This window comes from Myotis brandtii, unplaced genomic scaffold (genome assembly GCF_000412655.1).
Source record: "Myotis brandtii unplaced genomic scaffold, ASM41265v1 scaffold449, whole genome shotgun sequence".
In the NCBI taxonomy this organism is placed as follows: Eukaryota; Metazoa; Chordata; class Mammalia; order Chiroptera; family Vespertilionidae; genus Myotis; species Myotis brandtii.
Genome location: NW_005367171.1, coordinates 1185709 through 1209679, shown reverse-complemented (window position 1 = coordinate 1209679; position 23971 = coordinate 1185709).

Sequence of the window (23971 nt, the reverse complement as noted above, 5' to 3'; positions counted from 1 at the left end):
TAATGGTCCCCACATTAATTAATAAGTTAAACATAATCTTTGATATACTTGTTTTATATTTGTATGAGTCATTATTTTACCTTTTAAAATATCTTTAATACAATATTCAATTATTGAAACACCAGAAAAGAATAATTATGCCTGCTCCCAGGTATCAGAACCCCACTGAACTAGTTGTCAGGAAGTCCAGAACATAGTTATTTTCAAGCTCATTGTTATTACCACTGGTAGATTCCCAAATGGGAAATTCGCTTTGGAAACATTCTTTGTAAATCCTAAACCTACTCCAGAGACTTGTTAGAAGACTCAACTCCTGTTATACATTCTCTCACATTCTTAATGGTGGGGTCTGAGTGAAGTATATGGAGATGTGACAGTTTACCTTTTGTGAATGTCAGTATCATTATATTTAATTCTATTTTATTTCCTGCTTTGCTTTCCTTTTAAGCCCTGTAAATTGTTCCATCCACCCTTGCTCAGCTGCTTATGATAGGGAATGCTCAATTTTGGTCATTTGCATTAACAGGAATCTATTATATAGTGTTTGAAGTCTGAGAGGAAGCCATGGGGAATTCAAAACAAGTTGAAATAGTCAGGCCAGGGCTTTGGAGTTCAAACAGAAATGCCAAGGCCAAATGAAATTATGGGAACGAGTTGTTAAACTATGATAAAAACACAAAGAGAGTGCTTTTTAGTGACCTCAAGGCAAGAGGCTTAGAGGATTTGTAAACCAGTGGAATAGAGGGCATGATACTGGGTCAGGGTCGGGGTGGCAACACTGAACTAGATTCCTCCAACAGGGCTCAGTGATTCCCTCCATATTTCAAGTTGAGTCCTGGTGATCTAAAAACAGAGATAGTGTGGGAAAAACAAACAAATTGACTCTACAGATGCAAAGGGTTTGAAAAGTATCCAGTACAATTTAGAATGACAAGGTAGCATAGAAAAAGAATGAAATTTAAAGCCAAAACACTCAGATTAAAATCATAGATTCACCTTTTACTTGCAGTATTCTTAAAAGCCAGATTAAATTTCTGAGATACAGTTTTGTCATTTTGATGAAATGGAGATTTTTATGCCAATAGCTTATATAATGAGTTCACAAGCTATCTTAAAAATAAAATGAGATAATTTAAACAAAAGTAAATTGTAAAGTGCCTTACACATTTATTTTTTATTATTAATCAAAGTAATTTAGATAGATAATATCAATGCATCTTTTTTTAGGTGCTAAATACATTTAAATGATATTATTTTAATAATACAATCATTAATAAGACTAGTCCTTCTCCCCTTTCTTATTCCAAATGTAAATCATAGAAATAGAATATTAAAATAAGAATGGTGTCTTCTGACTCATGAAATTTTGATTATCTTAGAATTTAATTTTATCAAAAAAAAGTGTATATTAATTTCTGCCTTTTACTGAGTTTAGTGATTGAAAAAAAGCTAATATATATTGAAAACCAAATATGTTTGGCTGTGCTGGTGCCATATTGCCTTTATATCAAATCCTGCCAGTGACCCTATAACTTAGTTCTCATCCTTTTATTTCCAGTGCAGATGCTGAGACTGGGAATGATTAAATACTGGCCCAAAAGGACCCAGCCTTATGGTGTGAAAGATGTGATCTAAGTAGAATAACAATGGGGTGGTTGAGCCCTAGCTGGTTTGGCTCAGTGAATAGAGCGTTGGCCTGTGGACTAAAGGCTCCCAGGTTCAATTCTAGTGAAGGACACATGCCCAGGTTGTGGGCTCGATCCCCAGTGGGGGCATGCAGGAGGCAGCCCATCAATAATTCTCTGTCTTCATTGATGTGTCTATCTCTCTCTCCCTCTCCCTTCTTCTCTGACAAAAAAGAAAAAAAAAAGAATGGAGTGGTTGGCAAAAAGGAAGATTAATGAAAATTAAAGAGGGTAATTTTACATTTCCAAAAATGGCATCAATGATCTTCAGATCAAACTTGAATAACTGCAAAATGGCACAATAACAATAAAATATGCAGAGAATATAAGAGATGACAGAATATAGATGACTATATTATCAAAACAATCAACAATATATTATTGAATCACATATTGTTAAAGGAAAATATTTCTACCCAAGGCACTGTTGCTAGAAGTCAGGGGAAATTTGTATATCCTCTAAAAAATAAAGAATAAAAAAAAGGGATTTCTCCCACAGTGTTAAAGAATATTGGACTACGACCATAATTCTCATAGTGATAACAATGAGGCAGCAGACTCATTATAGGGCATTATCTCATATCAGAATATCCTAAAAATACTTTTGCAATATAAGTGTCTTTTATTTCTTACCCCCTCATTTCCCTCATATTTATCTTCTGTCCCTAGTACTTTAGAGCAGAGGTGGGGAACGTCCAGCCTATGGGCCATATAAGGCCTACAAGATTCAGCTTGCTGGTCTATCTAGTAAACTCTTCCCCAAACTCTTCACATTGTCTTATCTCATCCTTCAGGTTTTGTTTCAAATCTCATCTCTCAGGAAGGCATTCTTTGACCACTATTGTATAAAGAAGATTGTCCCCACCCTACCTCATGTTAGTTGTTCACTATTATATCATAATTTTATTTCCTGCATGCCATTTATTTGCTTGACTCATTATTTATTGTCAGAATTGTGACTAAATGCAAGGGACTTGTCTTTTGTTTTCTGTAAGTCTCCTGCAATTAGAACGGTATTCTGGATATATTGACACTCAATATATTGTTATTAGTTAGATACTGATAATGCATTAGTGAAAAACAGAGCAAGGAGTTTCTTGAGCTTGAATCTTAGCTTTAATGCTTTCAAGCTATGTGACCTACTTGAATTCTCTGTGCCTCAGTTTCCTCATCCATAGAATAGTAATAATGATAGTAACTATCTTAAGAGTAGTTGCAAGATATAAGTGAATTAGTATGTACAAAGTATTGTTAAAGAGCCCCTGGTACATAATTAGCATGCCAATGTATGAATTAAAATGGAAAAAATATATTTTGGAGAAATTGGATATCCACAGGAAAAACAATAAAGTTCACTCTTATCTTACACCATATATAAAAATTACCTCAAAATGGACTATAACCCTACATGTAATACTCAAAACTATAAAACTCCTAGAAAAAAATAGGGGAAATATTTATGACATTGGAGTTGGCAATGATTTCTTAAATATGATACCAAAATCACAGGCAACAATAGCAAAAATAGACAAGTAGGACTACTTCAAACTTAAAATGAATTGTGCATCAAAGGACACAAGTGAAAAAATCAATCTGCAATGGGAGAAAATATTTGCAAGTCATTTATCTAATAATGGGTTAATATCCAGGATATCTAAAGAACTTCTATAACTCAACTACACAAAGTCAAATAACTCAAAATATGAGCAAAGAAGAAGGCTGGGCAGCTCAGTTGGTTAGAATGTTGTGCCAATACGCCAGGTTTTGGGTTCAATTCCTGGTTTGGCACCCAGAAGCAGCAATTATTGAATGCATAAATAAGTGGAACAACAAATCGATGTTTCTCTCTCTTTCTCTCTCCTTCTCCCCCCCCCTCTCTCTCTCTCTCTCTCTCTTTCTCATCAATAAAATAAAAAAACGAGATTTTTAGCATCACAGAAAAGGTAAATAGATAAAAGATGGAAAGAGATTAAGTAAATTTCTTATACTCCTGAGTTAAATTGGAAATTTTACATAAACGTCATAATAGTTTATCTTAAAAGTTAACAATGACAAAGTAAATATACACACAAAAAGCATTTCCTAGCTCTGTTCATTGTAAAGACATAGAAGGGAGGTCCAATTCAGTAGCTGTGTGATGGTTAATTTTATGTCAGCTTGACTCAGCCAGTGGGTGCCCAGATTAAACATTATTTCTGGGTCTGTCTGTGAGAGTGTTTCTGGATGAGACTAGCATTTGAATCAGTAGACTCGGCAAAGTGGATTGCCCTCCCAGTGTAGTGAGCATCATCCAGTTCTTTGAGGGCCTGAATAAAACAAAAGACAGAGGAAGGAGGAATTCGCTCCTTTTTCTTCTGTCTCATTTCTTGAGTTGGGACATTTTGTCTCATCTTCTGAAGATATCTCTCTCTCTCTCTCTCTCTCTCTCTCTCTATCTCTATCTATCTCTCCATCATCTTTATCTATCTCTATCTCTCTCATCTCTATCTCTATCATCTCTATATATCTCCACCTCTATGTCTATCTTTATCTCTAATCTCTGTCTCTATCTCTATCTCTATCTTTTATATTGGACTGGTATAAGCAGTGAGCACTCGTAGTGTCTATTTGGGATACTTTTCACATTAGCAGTAAGAATAATAACTACAATTAATTAGGTCACATAAATAAAATTTAAATCCATGAGTTCATATTGATACTTAAAAATAAGAAAATTCTAAAAAGCAAGAAAAATCTAATTAGTCAGTTTTTAATATATAAAAGAAATAATTCACTCATTATTTTGAGAATTTGTAAACACAGAAAAACTGTTTCTGAAATTTCTATAGTAAGGTTAGCATACAAAATTATAGTATTAAAAGAGGAATAATGAGTTGTTTGATCTAATTTAAAATGTGCTTTCTAAATGTGTATCTCATAGAAATGTGATAAATTTTTTTTCAAAAAGTGAGGTACTCCTATAACCAGCATGAAATAGTGTTTAGTGCAACATCCTTGTCCTTTTCCTTTTTATCAAATTATTTTTTGCTATAAAACACAATTAAGAAATTAATTATGATTAAATATTGCATAAGGAAACATTCAAGAAGCAGTAGCCAAAAGATATGTGTCTAGGTCCTTTCTACACATGTGGGTTATAGGACTCTGTGCAAGTCAAGTCACCAAGTTTCTGAGCTTCAATGATCTAGCAATAACATAGAAATAATGAAATAATGATTTTTTCCTATTTGTTTCATAGTTTAGTTGGGAAAAATAATATCATATTTATGAAAGCTCATTGAGAACTGGATACATGGCTTTTAAATGACATTTGTATTTTGCTTTTCACATGTAATAAAATATTTATTTAAATGGTCATAATTATTGTACCCTGTCTTGCAAGAGAGTAACACCATAGAATGAGACATTAAAGCTCACCATAGAACACTGATCTATATCTTTTTTCTTTTGTTTATCTTTTTTGTTGAAAGTATTACAGATGTCTCCTTCATTTTCCTATTGACCCTTTCTATCTTTCCAGAAATAATTCATTAGAAAGTTGCTGTTGATTATTTATGGCTGCGCAGTTCACCAAAGTAGGGAAAATTATAAGAGAACAACATGCATTATCCACTTTAATAGAATTTATCTTCATGGGATAGTTAAATTTAAGTAGAATAGATCAGGGCTAATCTCCATTTATTTGCCCACTAGAGTAGAAAATAAAATTTTCCAGAATATTTTTTAGCATTTATCTTCAATTGGTTGTCTTCATCCAAAATATCATTTGCAAGAGATAAACAAGTTATGAATAGGTTAAGAAGGAAAAGCTTATTAAATGCTATAGATGAGAACATTCACATGGAAATGTGAAAATTAATTGAATCCTGCTTGGCAATTGCAGTGCTAACATGAGTAAAAGCATCATGACCCATCTGTCATTATCCATAATGACTAATGCCATGTTTCAGGTATTGTATATAAAGCAGTTACCATGCAATTAGCTGTGTTCTCTTTCATTTAGTAGGTACCCTCCTGAGTTAAAGCAACTTTATTTCTAACATTATTGTCAAAGTTCCATTAGTGTTTCTGATGAAAAAGTACCTCCACGTTGGAACATGGTAGTTAAGCTTTCAGCTTGAGATCATTTTCTCTCTTTGATTCTTTTAAACCTCAGCAATACAAATTATGTGGCTTTAAAATTATGTATGAGTTCAAACACCTTTCAGAAGGCCTTAATAAGTTCCAAAATAAAAATAGCTTGTTTTTTAGCATAAAATTGGCAAAGATACTAGACAATTTTATACAGTCTTAACTCTGAGCAGTAAGAACAAGTTTTGTTAAAACACAACAAGTTCACAAATCTTTAAAATCTTGAGTTTAAAAATAAATAAAAGTGTTGTTCCTTCTTTATCTCTGAAACACATTCTCTTTGCCTTTCTAACCAACATCAGTGACAAGCTTATCCCTGACCTTGTATCAAAATGCTTGACATCTTACAGAGATAGGCACTACCAGGGAGCAAGTTTACAATAAAGAGTTCTCTGTGTTTGGAGTAGGTGTGTTGGGCACCATTGCATTGTGAGTAGGACCACCCCTTTCCTCTCTTATTCTTTCCTATATCCTCTCTTCTCAGGTGTGAAGGTCTTTTCTTTCTTTTTAAAATATTTTATTTTATATATTTTGATTGATATTTAGAGAGAGAGGAAAGGTAAGGGAAAGAGAGAGAGAAACATCCATGTGAGAGTGAAACATTGATTGATTGGCAGCCTGTTGCACACCACCTACCAAAGATTGAGCCAGCAGTGCAAGGGAGGATGCCCAACCAACCAAGCCACATTGCCAGGGAAGGTGTTAAGGTCATTTCTGGATTTTTGTGTGTGTGTGTGTGTGTGTGTGTTTTCCCTCTTCTTCCTCTAGATGGAAAAAAAAAACACAAACAGCTTGTCATGTAAGACAATTCCCATACCTGGAATATCCTATCTAATAAAGAGCCAGGGTCCTAACCACCGAAGGCTCCACCAGAGGGAAGTCAATGCTGGGTTGCTGTGGTGACCCAGAATTGACTGGGGCGATGTGGGGCCCCAACCCAACACAACCTAGGGGGCTGCGGATCAGGCCCAGAAAGAGGCCTGCAGAGAGAGAGGCAGGGTCTGATCTGTAGCCTCTGTGGCAGCTATTGATCAAAACTTGCCTCTCTTGCCGGCAATCAAGGCCTATCGGGGGAGAAGCTGCAGGAGGTTGGCCAGTGGGGGGAGGGGCCACGGGAGGTTGGCTGGCCCAGGGGGTTAGGGGTTATTGGAGGTTGGCCGCCGGCCCCCCCATCAGGGCTAATCAGGGGGGCCGGCCAGGTGGGTAGGGGAGGAAGATGGGAGGTTGGGCATTTGTATGTCCTTTTTGGAGAAATGTCTATTCAGGCCTCTGCCCATTTTTTCATTGGATTGTTTATCTTCCTTTTATTGAGTTGTATGAGTACTTCATATATTTTGGACATTAACCCCTTATCAGATTTATCATTGGCAAATACGTTTTCCCATACATTGGGTTCCCTTTTCATTTTGATGGTGGTTTCTTTTGCTGTGCAGAAGCTTTTTTATTTTGATGTAGTCCCATTTGTTTATTTTTTCCTTTGTTTCTCTTGCCCTAGGAGATGTATCGTCAAAAATTCTGCTATGTGAGATGTCTGAGATTTTACTGCTTATGTTTTCTTCTAGGATTTTTATTTTTTTCATGTTTTGTTTTTAAATATTTTACCCACTTTGAGTTTATTAGTTTGTATGGTGTAAGTTGGTGGTCTAATTTCATCTTTTTGCATGTGTCTGTCCAGTTTTTTTTTAACACCATTTGTTGAAGAGGCTGTCTTGACTCCATTGTATGTTCTTGCCTCCTTTGTTGAATATTAATTGACCATAATGGGTCAATTTTAGATGTTTTGATGCTATTGTAAATGAAATTTTCTTGAATTTTTCTGATATTTAATTGTTAATGAATTGGAGCACAACTAACTTTTTGTTTGTGAATTTTAGGTCAATTTCTAGAGTTTCTTTTTTGTTCCATTGGTCTATATGCCTGTTCTTGTGCCAGTACCAGGTTGTTTTGATTATGGTGGCTTTGTAGTGTAACTTGAAATCTGGTATTGTGATTCTTCCAACTTTGTTCTTTCTCGAGATTGCTGCAGTTATTCCCAGGAATCACCTGAATAGGAGTGGGAAAATGAGAAGAAAAAAAAGCCATGGAAAGTGCAGCGATATGCATGTGAATGCTGAGAAACCATGTGGAATGCATGTTAGCCTTGTCCCTTGGGAGGGTGAGTAGGGCTGCGACATTGGTTTATGGTGGCCCCCAGGCCCTTCAGGTGCATCTTCACTAAGCTCCCCTGGAGTCAGATAAATCCTTCAGGTAGAGATACAGAGAGGCCCTGAGGTGGGCGGTCTTAGCATGTAAAAATTGGGCTACCTTCATGTGAACTGAGACATGGGCAAAGAAAGATGACAAAGCATTCTCAAAAGTCAGTAACTGTAGAATATTAAACATAAAAATTGAGGGAAAATTAGAGGTTTTGTGAAGAGGACATAAAGGGATCTGTGAATTCTATTACAGGGAAAACTGAGGCATGAATTAGTATTCCTGTGTGGGGCTTTATATGTAGATTAGATTAATGCATTTTGAATCTGCTGATGATTCTGATTCTTTTGTAAGAAACCTACACATTTAATATTGAATATATGTATTCAAAACTATTTTCTTTTAACTATGTATAATGTAATTTGCTTCATACTTTAAATATTTCAAAAAAAAATAATTGAAATGAGAAACTATGCCCACCAACAGTAATCCAGAAAGCTTTTATATAGATTTTTGTGCTAAATATTTAATCAGAAAAAAAACATGGTAAATATCTGTACCTACTATGTTCTAGGCTCAGTTAACCACCACTGTTATAGAGAGTAATCGGTGTGTAAAATGGTAGTAAACAAAGAAGCAACAACAACAAATTAAGATGTTTGAGGAAAGAGCTGTAGAAGGCCAGAGGACAGAGTAACTGACTTTGATGAACAGTTGGGGAAGGGGAGAAATTTGTGCTTGGTTTTGAAAGCTGCCTTGTCCCTTGGGAGGGTGAGTAGGGCTGCGACATTGGTTTATGGTGGCCCCCAGGCCCTTCAGGTGCATCTTCACTAAGCTCCCCTGGAGTCAGATAAATCCTTCAGGTAGAGATACAGAGAGGCCCTGAGGTGGGCGGTCTTAGCATGTAAAAATTGGGCTACCTTCATGTGAACTGAGACATGGGCAAAGAAAGATGACAAAGCATTCTCAAAAGTCAGTAACTGTAGAATATTAAACATAAAAATTGAGGGAAAATTAGAGGTTTTGTGAAGAGGACATAAAGGGATCTGTGAATTCTATTACAGGGAAAACTGAGGCATGAATTAGTATTCCTGTGTGGGGCTTTATATGTAGATTAGATTAATGCATTTTGAATCTGCTGATGACTCTGATTCTTTTGTAAGAAACCTACACATTTAATATTGAATATATGTATTCAAAACTATTTTCTTTTAACTATGTATAATGTAATTTGCTTCATACTTTAAATATTTCAAAAAAAATAATTGAAATGAGAAACTATGCCCACCAACAGTAATCCAGAAAGCTTTTATATAGATTTTTGTGCTAAATATTTAATCAGAAAAAAAACATGGTAAATATCTGTACCTACTATGTTCTAGGCTCAGTTAACCACCACTGTTATAGAGAGTAATCGGTGTGTAAAATGGTAGTAAACAAAGAAGCAACAACAACAAATTAAGATGTTTGAGGAAAGAGCTGTAGAAGACCAGAGGACAGAGTAACTGACTTTGATGAACAGTTTGGGAAGGGGAGAAATTTGTGCTTGGTTTTGAAAGCTACATATATGTTTCCTCTGAAAGAAAGAACTACAAATAAGAATGTTAGCAATTAGTATATAGTGCATGATAAACAATGACAATTTCATTTATTTGGAAAATATTCAGCATTGTAATATTATTTTCTCTTTTCTTCATTTATTTCAAGTTTCTAAATGAGGCTTTTCATTTTTCTTCATATAGGTCCCAGGAAATTTTATTAAGTTTATTCATACATAGGTTATTCATATTGTGGGCCTTTAAAATATTTTTTCTTGTACTTAACAGTTGTCATAAAGGGTAACTAATAATTTGCATTATTTTATCATATACACAAATATTTGTATTAAAGTATTCTGTGTTACAGATGTTTATCGACTGATTACTTCAGGTTTTCTAGGTATAAAGTTATAGAAAGTAGTGGTTATAAAGTAATCTTTAATTTCTAATTCACTAAAAGCTTTTAAAAATAAAAATGGATGTTGAATTTTATCATTTGCTTTTTTAGAATCTTTAGAGATAGATGATCATTCTTTATTTTCTCTTTAAATTATTGTCAAGAAAAGCATTAATGGATTTCCTAATGTTGAACTGTGCCTTGTATTCCTGGAATAAACTTTCACTTATCATGCTGTATTGTTTTAATATACTGTTGGTATTGACTTACTAATAATTTATTTGGAATAAATATATCTTTGTTTATAAGTCAATGTATCCTATAGTTTACACTTTTGTAAGCTATCTTACTCAAATTTTAGTATCAGAGTCATACCAGCTTAGTAAAATAAGTTAGAAAATTAGGAAATTTAAAAAAGAGTACCATTTTGTACTCTCTACAACTTCATATAAATGATAATTATCTGTTCTTTGGAAGTTTGTACCATACCAGTGTTTTTTGTCATATATTTTATATATAATTTCTTTCACACTACTCTGTCATGTTAAAATAAAATTTTATTGTACTTTTTGTCATATGGACTTTATGCTATTTGCTTTTATTTTTCTAGTAATTTTTTCAAACCATAATTTATTGAGCCTGTATTACTATCTAAGACTATTTAAGTATGTAACCTACTTTTTGAAACATTGTGGAAGAGGTATTAATATCCATAGTTTGCATTTGTGGAAACTGAAACTTGGCAAGTTAAATTACTTGCTGAATGTCCTAGTACCCCAGCTCTTCATTAGATTCTAAGCTTCGGGGGACACAGTGTCCTGTGCATCGTTATGTCCTGTATTTCCTTCATGGCTCCAGGCAGGTTGCAGACACTCAATAATTACCTGTAGAATTGAACAGAGCCCACTTCTGCCTGACCCAAGGATCTTTCCATGAGTCACAAGGTAATGAAGTATTATTGCTGCTCCTGTCTCTTATGATGATAATTGTCTCAACATAAAACAAACCAAGTTATTATGTTGGAGTTCAGAAAATTATAAGCAGCACAAGTTTTATATTTCTTTTTTTAGTTAACAATTTCTGGGTATAATTTACTTACAATGTAAAGTACACATTTTTAGTGTAGAGCTGGATTAATTACGAAAAATGTATATCACCATGCAATAAATCAAAATATACATTTCCTGCCTTAGCCAGTTTTGCTCAGGGTTTAGAGTGTTGGCCTGTGGACTGAAGGGTCATGGGTTCAATTCCAGTCAAGGACATGCAGGCTTGATCCCTGGCCCTGGGTTGGAACATGTGCGGAAGGCAACCAGTCAATATCTCTCTCCTGCATCAATGTTTCTTTCTCTTTGTCTCTCCCCGTCCCTTCCATTCTCTCTCTGAAAAATATTCTTGGGTGACAATTAAAAACAACAAATTACACACACACACACACACACACACACACACACACACACACATACACACACACCTCCATCACACAGGAAAATTACCACTGAACACTTTTCAATCAATCTCCTCTCAGTCTTGCCGCTAGGCAACCATTGAACTACTTTCTGTCCCTATGGACTAGCTTTAACTGTCTCGGAATGTCATCTATGGGAAGTCATACAAAAATATACTTCTTTTCTATCTGCCTTCTTTAACGTAGCATAATGTTCTTAAAATTCATTCACATTGTTATCAATAGTTAATCGCTTCTTATTGATGGGTAGCAAGACATTTTATGAGTATAACACAATTTTTTTATCCATTTTCCTATTGATGGGCATTTGGGTTGTTTCCAATTTGGGGCTAATATAAATTTTCCATAAATATTAATGCTCAGGAGCTTTTGTGAGTCTGACTTTTTTTTTATTGAGTAATACTGAGGTGTAAGGCTGCCTTGTTTCCTACCATAGAGAGAAAGCACTCAATATCATCATTAAGTATAATGTTAGCTGTAAATTTTTACTATATTCTTATTATCAGTTTGTAGAAGTTCCTTTTTACTTATAATTTCCCAAAATATTTTATCATGGGTATATGCTAATTTAAAAAATTATTTTCCCACATCTACTGAGATAATTTTTTTCTTTTAATCTGTTAATATAATAATTTACATTAATGTTAAAATATTAAACCAACCTTGCATTCCTGGGTAAACTTCATTTTATCTTGATGTATTTTCCAACTTACCAGTATATATGGCTCTCTTTTTCTATGATGCTCTTTCCCAAAGATTCCAGCTGGTTTGACAGTACCAAACTCTGATTTATGCCTCCTTAGCTCATTAGCTCACTGTCCTTTGCTTGGTATGCAGTTTTTTGTGTAATCATTAGGAAATTATCCCTTTGTAAGACCCAAGTGATGCCCAAGTTGATTACCTTGATTTTCCTTTTTCTTGTTTAATGGCTACTAACAGTTACCTCAATAGTCATATATGTTTCTAGCTATGTATGGAAGAAAAATAAATAGTCAGTCCATCAATGATTACCCTGTCATAACCAGTAATGGGACCAGAGGCACATATAAATTTAATTTATTCAGATTAGAGAGAGAGAATCAGCAGAATAAAATGCCTCATCTGCTTTAGGAATTATTTTTGGATTACATATGCCTAGAGAATACCCAGGGAAAGCCAGAAAGGGGGAAAATGCTACAATTTTCCATGAAACTATTACAAATTAAAAGCATATACAGGAATAATTTATGTGCTTTTATATTACCTTACACTGCTCATATTTTATGACTTTTTGTATTATCAAAAACATTTTCCACAAAATGATAACATATAAAGCCTATCTATATTTCTTTTTCAAAACGATAAAAACAAAATTTTTAGTAAATCTGAGAATGCTCTTATTTTATTGTATCTTGTGCTTTTTAAAAAAAAAATCCTCTCTTTTTTAAAAAAAATATTTTTATTGGTTTCAGAGAGAAAGGGAGTGGGAGAGAGAGATAGAAACATCAATGATGAGAGAGAATCCTTGATCTGCTGCCTGCTGCACGCTCCCTACTAGGGATCGAGCCCATAACCCAGGCATGTGCCCTTGACTGGAATCAAGGCCAACACTCTATTCACTGAGGCAAACCAGTTAGGGCTGCACCTTGTGTTTTACGAAGCATAGAGAAGATGTAATCCAGGAAGAAAAAAAATTGCAGCAAAATGTATTCTGAATTGAGCCCTTAATCTTCTGGAAAATAAAGCCCAATAATTATATTTTAATTTAAAAAATAATAAAGGTCCATGAATTGTTTTATATTTTTTCTTTAATCACAAGTTTTCTTTTTAGAGGGAAAAATCTCATATTTTTAATTTCATATATTTTCTTCTTGGGTGAGAAAATTTTTTCTTTTCTGAATATACTTATTGAATTTTCATATCCAAGTATATTAGATAAGTTACTTCTATTTAAGTTGATAAAGTTGATATTCCTTAACTTTCTCACTTCTTGAAATGCAGCTCTCTCTTTCCCTCTCTCTGTAACACACACATACACACACATGTATATACAATGTAAGTATGCATACACCTGCACAAATACCTCATTTTTGTTATATTGTAATATTTACAAATTAAATACTTATTTTAAAATTAGCACTTTACCCTAAAGTTCTTGTAGTTAATAATTTTTAGCCTTTGACTTTGTAATAATATCCATAGATATTTTCTTAGGCTTAACTCTCTATTTACCTGGTTAATTAAATTGGTGCACTACCAGCCCTTCTTCTTGTTGAATTCCTAATGCGACACACCTATTAATCTGTAGGTGTTTCCCATACAGTAATTTTTTTCAAATTGAATTTATGGATATCACAATTTATGAGGATTTACATATATTAGATCATATTTTATTGCTATTCCATATAAATTAAAGTTTAGATTATAGACTTTCACTTCTTAAATTTCTGATAATAGTGGAGAAAGTTTGATACCAATGGGTTAATTGCTCCTTTACAGTCATCTCATATCCTTATTAGCAATAATCCTTGAATTTTTTTAACCAAAAGAATAGTTCTTTAGGTGACCATGCTTACACTATTTTAGGTGTGAAGCTTTGATAAATTACAGATTGATTTGATCAATACAGTATCATTGGGTTAGAGCTGATGAAAATTCCCTCCAGGTCTTGTAATTCATTGTCTAATAATCTTAATTGTTGGCACTGCATTTTTAAAAACATTTTCTGTGTATTCACAAGTCTTTAAAAGAGTATTTAGAAAGGCTTACAGTATTTTAGTAATATGACATCTAAATTGGAACCACGGTAGCTATTATAAAAATCATTCCATTAAATGAGTAAATTTATTTGTGATGCATTCTCTTTCAATATCAACTACAAAGATTACCATTATATTTCTATAACTTCATGAAGTTTTCTGGTATTTAAACTTAATGTAAATGGATTTATTAAGTATTTACTAGTTTTGTGCTTTTTTTCATTCATGTATCTGTGAGATTCATCTATCATGTAGCAGTAGCTTATTTGTATATTTGTTTTGATATATAGAGCTTCATTGGATGAACGCATCACTTGTTTATGTGTTCTCATATCGGTAGATGTTTGAGTTTTTTCTGGTGTAGGGGATGATTATGAATGAAGATTCTACTATTATTAAAGAAAGATTTCCAAAACATATGCAATCATTTTTCTTCTATTCTTCAATCTAGGAATATAGTTGCTGTGTCATGGGGTAGCATATGTTTACCTATATTAGAAACTGTGTAACAGTTCAACACTTTGGATGTGCTATTGTACACTCCTACTAGCAATGAATGAGAATTCCAGTTGCTCTACATCCTCATCAACAATCGATAGTTTTTCTAGATTTATACCTTGTAACAGATATCTGGTGGTATCTAATAGTGGTTTTAAATTGCATTTCCTTTTATGATTAATGATGTTGAACATCTTTTCACGTACTCAGTTGCCATCCATATATTTTATTTTGATGAACTATATATCATTTTAAAATTATTTTATTGTGTTTTGAATTTTTTTACACATATTCTGGATATAATTATATTACCAATGTGATTTCTAAATATTTACTTCTTGTCTGTACCTTTCAAAGGGTAGAATGTCTTAATTTTGATGAAATATAATTCATCAAGTTTTTCTATTCTGGATCACTTTTTTATTATATACCCTATGCTTTCTTCTAATGTTATGTCACTTTAGATTCCACATTTAGGTCAATTATTCACTTTAAATTAATTTTCATATAACATGCCAGGTATGGATAAAAGTACATTTTTTTTTCATATTGCTATCCATTTTTTCCAACACTTCGTTGAAAAGACAATATTTTTCCAGTAAATTTTCTTTGCAAACTTTTCAAAAATAAAGTGGTTATATAGGTATGAGTCTAATTATAGACTTTATTTTATTTCTCTATTTTTATGTGAATATAACACTTTTCATTATTGTGTCTTTATAATGAGTCAAAGTCAAGTCGTGTTAGTTCTATAATTTTATTCTTCTTTTTCAAAGTTGTTTGGCTATTCTAGTTTTTCATGGGTCACCTATTTACCCATGAGTTTTAGAATGAGCTTGCCAATTTCTATCAAAGCAAATAAAATACTTTCTCAGGTTTTACTTGGGTTCTCACTAAATCTATAGATCAATTAGCAGCAAATGTCTAACATCTTAACAATTTTCAGACTTTCAATACATGGGCAGTCTATTCCTGTATTTTATTTTTTAGAATCTTTTAATTTTTCAGTAATTTTTTTATAGTATTCACTATTCAGGTCTTTTAAATTCTAAATTGATCCATATTTAATATATTTAATAGCTTCATTAAGATATAGTGCCTACACCATACAATTCACCACTTAAAGTTAGCTTTCACTGTCATGATGCTGTTCTTTAAAGCATAACAATTTTTACTACTGATGAAGTCCAATTTATTAATTTTAAAAATTTGATTGTTTGTACCTTTGGCATCATATCAAGGAGGTCATTGCATAATCTAAGATCATGAAGAGGCATACCTATGTTTTCTCCTAGGAGATATATAATTTTGCCTCTTACTTTTAGGTCTTTGAACACATTTTGAGTTAATGTTTATTAGGTCAGAGTTCAGCTTAATTTTTTTGAATGAGGATGTCCAGTTGTTCCAATAGCATTTCTAAAAAACAAAAGACTAAATGCTTGATTGTTACAAATAAAAATAGCCCAGGGTTTTCATAATAGTGAGAAATTCAATATTTCCTACCCTGAGACAAACACTTTGCTGACCCCTGGATGGATGGATTAGTGAATAAGACAGACAGATCACGTCCCTCATGGTGCTTATAGTCTAGTTCTAGAAAAATGGTGTTGTTATTACTGAATAGTTTTGAAACATAAAACAAAAGTAAGAAATAAAATTTGTTATAAATGTAGCATATGTATGCTTAATATTCATTTCCGAATCCTTTTATCACTTATTGAGATGGTGTAAGTTTTGCATAGTTTTGTGGTCTCATAAAGTTCATGTTGGTGGATGCGAAATTTAATACTTATTTTTATGATTCTGATTCTCTTAACTCAAAATGTTTTATAAAATAAAGTCCCCAAAAGCCTTAGGAGGACTGTGCAAAGCATTGTACCCCCTGGAGAAATAGGAAGTCTGCCCAAGAGTAAACAAACTCCACAAGGCAATTTAAATTTGGTCTGGCCCTGACTGGTTTAGCTCAGTGGATAGAGCGTCGGCCTGCTGACTGAAGGGTCCCAGGTTCGATTCCAGTCAAGGGCATGTACCTTGGTTGCGGGCACATCCCCAGTAGGGGGTGTGCAGGAGGCAGCTGATTGATGTCTCTCTCTCATCGATGTTTCTAACTCTCTATCCCTCTCCCTTCCTCTCTGCAAAAAATCAATAAAATATATTTAAAAAATAAAAATTAAAAAAAATAAATTTGGTCTGCAGCTAAGAATCCACAAGATCTGGGTTGGTTCTAAACATCGGGAAACATTATTTCTTCCTCCTCATTATTATCCTGCTAGCCCCCTGTCGCTGCATGATTACCAACCACAATCAAATGCTTTGTTCAACTTAAATTTTAGATTATTCAACTTCTAAATGATTGTTATTCATTAAAAAAGAATAAGTTGTACTATTTCATGATCTGTATCAATCAAATTCTATTAACTCAGTCAAATTCTCTATATGAAGACTAAATAGGACAAAGAAGGAAAATGATTTTTTAAAAATTTAATTGGTACTCTAGGTTAAAACTTAATAACACCAAAAGACTTCTCTCCAACTGAAAAGAAATAGAAGGCTAACTGGAACATGCAGGACTTGGAAAAGATTCCGAGGCCAGCCATTAAAAAAAGCATCTGTCTGGAATGGCTTAGCTATTCACATGCCGACAGAGTGGTTCTGGGCCAAAGTGTTTCATGAGGTCTTTTGCAGCTCAGATGGGCAATGATTCTCTAAATCCATGTTGGAACACAAGATTTAGTGAAACTAAGCAATAGCCAGAATCCCATTATAATTCAATTTGAAATTGGCACCTGTCCTCACAGCAGGCTCACTATGGCCATTTTTTTAACCTTGCATAACCCAGCCCCACATTTCACACACTGATCTTTTGCACTCCACTACAACATGATGGGGAGAATTGTACTATGTGGTAATATAAATATAAGTGGAAACTAGGGCTTGTGGATAAACTTCTGAGAAACAGAGGTTGCACTTGCTCAAGAACAAAAAAGTGAAACATTTCTCAGTAACGACAGCCAGATGATCTACATGTACACTGAGATGCAGAGGGCTGGGCTATCGAGTACTCTTCCCCAGATTCTCCATATCTTGATCAGTGAAATTATCAACTTGGGATCCTGAGCCAGAAATCTCTTCTTTGCCTCCCAAGTTAATGCAAAGTTGTAATGATTTGATCCAAGTATTCCCCACAAGAGGAGTTTTCTCTTGTCTCTCCTAGGTCTATACCACAGTTCAGGCCCTGGGCTCCTATCATCGGTACTAGTGCAGTAGAATCTTGTAGAAATGATAAAACCTTACACATAAAGAATATAAGGAATACTATAATACATCTGTTAAGCAATACCTAGCTGAGGAAATAAAACGATACCCATATATTTGGAGTAGCCTGTATACTACTGCTCTCCAACTATATCCTCCTGCTGCCCCAAGCCCTGAGAAGGAGATTCTACCTTTATTTGGATTCTATTATGTCCATGCATGTTTTTATACTCTGCATGTGCTCACATATATACATATCACACATATACTTGCTATTTTACTTTGTTTCCTTCTGTCACTTAGGTTTATTAACATTATTTTGAGAGTTACCCATATTAATTTGTAAAATTTTAATGTTTCTTTTCATAGCTGTTTGTATTCAATTGTGTAATTATATCACAATTTATTTATCCATTCTTTTGTTGATGGACAATTAGGCTATTTCTACTTTTTCCTATTATTTAGGATTGTTATGAATATTCTTTTATGTGCCCTCTTGGGTAATATGCATAAATTATTTAGATTATCTATCTAGAAGTGGACTTGGTGAATAAAAGAATATATCTTTAGCCTGGCTGGTGTTGCTCAGTGGTTTAACATCAACCCATGAACCAGGAGGTCAGGATTCAATTTCATGTCTGGGCACATGTCTACATGTTGTGCTCAATCCCCAGTAGGGGGCGTGCAGGAGGCAGCTGATCAATAATTCTCTGTCATTGATGTTTCTCTCTCTACTTTTGCCTTTTTTCATGTCTGGGCACATGTCTACATGGTGTGCTCAATTATATTTCAGAGTTTCCAATTATCTGAAATTAATAAAAAAAATTTTTTTTTAAAAAAAGGACTATAGCTTTGCCAATATGCTCTGTCAAGGAGCAGTAATATTTTACACCTCTCCTAGAAATCTCTGCTGCCCTCTGCCTTATGTCCTCTACAATATTAGGTAATGCAGACTTTGGAGGAGGTCCTGGAGAGGAAGTGCCCTCCAGTTGGCCTGTGAGTTGAACCCCTGGATTCAGCAGCTACTTCTCCCCTCTCTTGTCCTTGCAATGGACATTCTACCTGCAGTCCCCAGAGTGGGAGTTTTTTCAAGGACACAGAGCAGTGTGTTCTTCAAACCCTTTAGATGGTATATGTGCCTGAATCCAGTTAAGGCCTCTATATAAACTTTTGACATTCTGCTGGGCAGGTATGGAGATCTATTTGTTTTGTGGCCACCCAAAACAAGCCTCCTATATATTAAGTTCCCTTGCTTATTAAAACTATTACCTACCAATCTGGAATGGTTTGGTTCTTCAGTTTCTCCTTGCCCTCCATGGATGGGGCCAGTTTCAGATTTTACCCAGGAAACTCCTGACTTTGCAAACTGAATTCTTAATTTTTTAAAAATATTGAAGTACTGAATTATATATTATTCTGTTTTTTATTTGTGTTTTCTTGATTTCAAGTGAGATACAATATCCTTAAAGATTTTTTTGGCCACATGATTTATCCTACAAATTGCCTGTTTATAGTGTTTGCTGATTACTATTGGATCATTTTTGTTTTTATTATTGATTTGTAGATATTACTAACATGTTCTAAATGCCAATTATTTTCTTTTTAATACCTTACAAATATCTCTTCTTTGCTACCTGCCTTGGCTTTCTCACTTTTTGAATGGAGTCTTGTGATAACTAGAGTGTTTTATGTAGTATAGTAAAATTAGCATTCGTTTTAAAGTTATGTTTGTTTAAAAAAGTTTTACTTTAATCTGAGGGAAACATTTTCTTTAAAAGCTTTAAAATAATTTTTATTGTGGGATGATAATGTACAATAATTGAGTTTTGTGTATGTCATTAAGTAGAGAACTATTTATTATTATTATTACTAGAGGCCCAGTGCATGACATTCCCTGTGGGAGCGCACTGACCACCAGGGGCAGCTCCTGTGTTGAGTGTCTGCCCCCTGCTGATCAGTGAGTGTCATAGAGACCGGTTGTTCCACTGTCCAGTCAATTTGCATATTAGCCTTTTGTTATATAGGATTATTATGATTATTATACCAGAGGCCTGGTGCATGGATTTGTGCACTGTTGGTGTCCTTCAGCCTGGCCTGCGGGGATTGGCTGAAACCGGCAGTCCTACATCCCCTGAGGGATGCAGTAGTGCCCAAAGTGGCAGGTGGCTGGCGAGGAGCCCAAGCCTGAGCTGGACACTACACTGCTCCCACTCATCCCGGCCCCACTGTGCCTGCTGCTGCCACCACTCAGTAGGCTCGCTGCCACTCTGCTGCAGTCTCTGTGCACCCGTCTTAGGCAATACCGGCGCACCCATGACCGAGAAGCGGCCATGGGCTCATGCCTAGTAAGTCCCAATGCAGGTCCCCAGGGGGGAGGGGCACACAGAGGGAGTCTCCGTGGGAGAGGCTCACATGACTGCAGCTGTGCTCACCAGCCATGAGCCCAGCGTCTGGAGCCTGTTGGTCAGCTGAGCGGTGCTCCCGCTGTGGGAGTGAACTGATGGTCAGTACGCTTCATAGCTACTGGTCAGCAGTCGAACGGTTGAACAGTTGCTTAGACTTTTATGTATATATATAGATAGAAAGCTATTATTGAAGAGTTTGTCATATGCCCACTGATCTACAGTGATCATTTTAAGTCACACTCAAGTTTTGATGGATACATGTGGTTGTCTCTGAGCTCTCTATTTTGTTCAATAATCAATTTTTCTTTTAAATACCAATACCACATTGCTTTTATCAATGCAGTATTATAATTATCTTCATAGCTAGTTAAATAAGTACCTGCATCTCTTCCTCTTTTTCCTCTACTTCTTCACAAATGTCTTTCCTGACTGGAAATTTTATTTCTATATGTTTTTAAATTTCTCTAGCTTAAAAACACACACAAAACTTTGGATTATCAGGAATTTGTATATCAGTGAATGGAGAATTGTCATATTTATGATACTTAATCATCTTACCCAATAACCTGCTATTTTTTTCTCAATTTTGTTGCTGTCAAGAAGGTTATATTTTTACAATTATATTTCAGAGTTTCCAGTTGTTGAAATATAAAGCCATGAAATAAACAATAATTTATTTTATGTTCATTAACTGCTCTGAACTGTCATTAATTTTAATAATTTGGATATAAATTCATTTGAGTTTCCTAAATAGGCAACATTTCTCTGAGAACAATTATACTTTTGTTGCTATTCTTGAATTCCTTCTATTTTTATTTTTTAAAGAATAGTTAATTGATTTTACTTCTATAAAATATATTTTTATTGATTTCAGAGAGGAAGGAAGAGGGAGAGATAGATAGAAACATCAATGATGAGAGAGAATCATTTACCGGCTGCCTCCTGCACACCCCCTAATGGGGATCTAGCACGCAACCTGGGCATGTGCCCAACCTGGGCATGTGCCCAACCTGAGCATGTGCCCTTGACTGGTATCAAACCCAGGACCTTTCAGTCCACAGGTTGATGCTCTATCCAAGGAGCCAAACTGTCTAGGGCAAGAATAGTTAATTGATTTTTAGAGAGAAAAGAGAGGAGCGGAAGAAACATCAATATGAGAGCAAACATCAATTGCTGCTTCTTGCATTCCCTCAAACCAGGATCAACCCTTCAACCTGGGCATATGCCCTGACCAGAGTAGAAGTGAGAGGAGTTAGAAGCAGGATTAGGCAGACAGGGTAAAGGGTGGAGCTAGCTGAAACCACAATTTTTTTTGCAGAAAAACAAGATGTTATAAAAACAGGATGCTTTGAGACAAGGATATTTTTATTGCAAGTGCAAAATAAAATGTTGCAAAAGGACAGGAACCAATCAGTGGTGCAGATAGACAAAGAGCGGGCCTTTAGCAGAAAAAAAGGGGAAGAGCAGAATGCTTCAGTTGCAACCCATTTGTGTCCCCTCCAGGAGCGGGAGCCTGTGTTTGCTTGCAATAAACTCCTGCCTTGCTTGAACTCCTCTGGTCTTGGGACTTCATTCTTCAATTCTGTGAGGCATGACCCCAGGAAAAATTCCTGCCCACTGGTTCAAGAATTATAAGCAGCAACTCCCCCACCAATGACAGACATCCACTTCTTGCTCAGCCAAACCAATTTTTCTGTTGCAGAAGCTTGAACAATGATATGAATTCCTTCAATAGAAAATGTCCTATCATGTTAGATCACTGTTGTTTTTTGGAAACTTATGTTTACTTTCACATAACTTATTTATTTATGAAGTTTGGTATATGAACATTATGAAGAAATAATTATATAACAACAAGGAAGTATATATTTTATTCATGTTTTTATGCCATAATTCTTATTTTGCTTCTAGCAAGTAAAATGATTAAATTATGCCAAAAGGAAAAAAACAGAACAAAGTCCTGATTTGAGTTCAGTAAGCTATTTGTTATTTTCAATCTCACTTTAAAGACTGTTTCTCAAACTAAATAGTTAGATAGCATTTTTCTAGGGGTTCTTTCCACTGTAGCCCAATCAAGCACTGACTTCCAAACTATTACTCCTTTTCACATGTCTGTACCTTTTGATTATTTGTGGTTCACTCTACTTTTCAGCCTTATCCCCTTTCTTCCTTCTTGACATAATAATAGACTGGCTTCCTAATTATTCTCTATCTGGAAAAAAACATTAATCCCTGTCCCACAGTATCCCTGTCCACCCCAACCATAGTCTTTCCATTCAAACCTTTAACATTATCCTGGCTGACTTCAACCTAATTACCCACTCAATGCTCTCTATTCCTTAACGCTCAAATAATTCTACTTCAGGAGTTCCTCATTTTCAATGTACATCTGGTCCAGCACATTTTCTCTGTATCAACCTCCTGTCTCCATTATGTGTGTGTCCACTTAGAGTCATCATCAATAACGATACAATCTCTCTTGAAAATATTATTTTTCTTCTTTGATATTCTCTCATTCAGAAACCCTGATCTGGAAAATGTCCAACCCTAGGTGAACCCAAACACATGAATTTTTGGTGCTGTTCCTAATGTGCTAAGCATCACTGAAAGAAAAAAGTATATTTAAGTTACCTTTTAATAAACATTTGAGAAAACTCAGTATATATTTGAGCACCTACTTACTACCAGGCACTGATACAGATACCAGGGGTATACATAGTAAAAAAGAAAAACAAAGTCTGTATCACAAGATATAGAAATACACTGAATTTTATAGCCTCCCCATATTTATATATATCTCTATCTCTGTCTCTCTTTATATATATATATATCTATATCATCTATATCACTGCTTATCTATATCAAGAGAAAAAGAGAGAGAAAAGCAACAAGAGGGAGGGCACTTCATACCAGATATTAGAATATCATATAAAGCCAAGTTCATCTCATTTACACCAACCCATCTCCCAGAACCTCTAATTTCTGGAACACCTTGACACTGTATGAACCATTTCTTACCACTGTAGGACATAATGAGTTGTGAACTGATGTCCTTTATGGTGTGTGTGTGTGTGTGTGTGTGTGTGTGTGTGTGTGTGGTGTGTGTGTGTGTAAGGGTAAAAGAACTACAGAAAATATTAACATTGTATTTTCTGAATTTTGAAATTGTAAATTATTTTATTTTGTTTGCACATTTTACACTTTTCTGTACTTTCTAAATTTTCTGTAGCAAAATTTATCACTTTTCTTATTAAAAATAAGTAGTTTTAAAGTGTATGAAACCAACAGCTATACGAAACTAAAAGGTATTTTGGTACTTTTAGACATAATCTAGCAATGTGGGCTTTTATCATCACTTCAATAAATCTAACAATAGCAAAACATAACTTACATTTTGCAGGGAATTTGTAGTGATAGAAACTCTTCAATATGCAAATTGAAGAATGGACAAATTCATGTTTAACAGAGTTCAACAATCATTATCTTTGAATAGTTAACCAACTATTGTCATCAAAATCTGAAAAATGTAATTGTGTATATATTAAAACTAGAGGCCTGGTGCATGAAATTCGTCCATGGGTAGGGTCCCCAGGCCTGGCCAGTGATCAGGGCCGATCTGTGGGGTGAGTGGCAGTGCGATCATGGAGGCCCCCTTAGGCACCT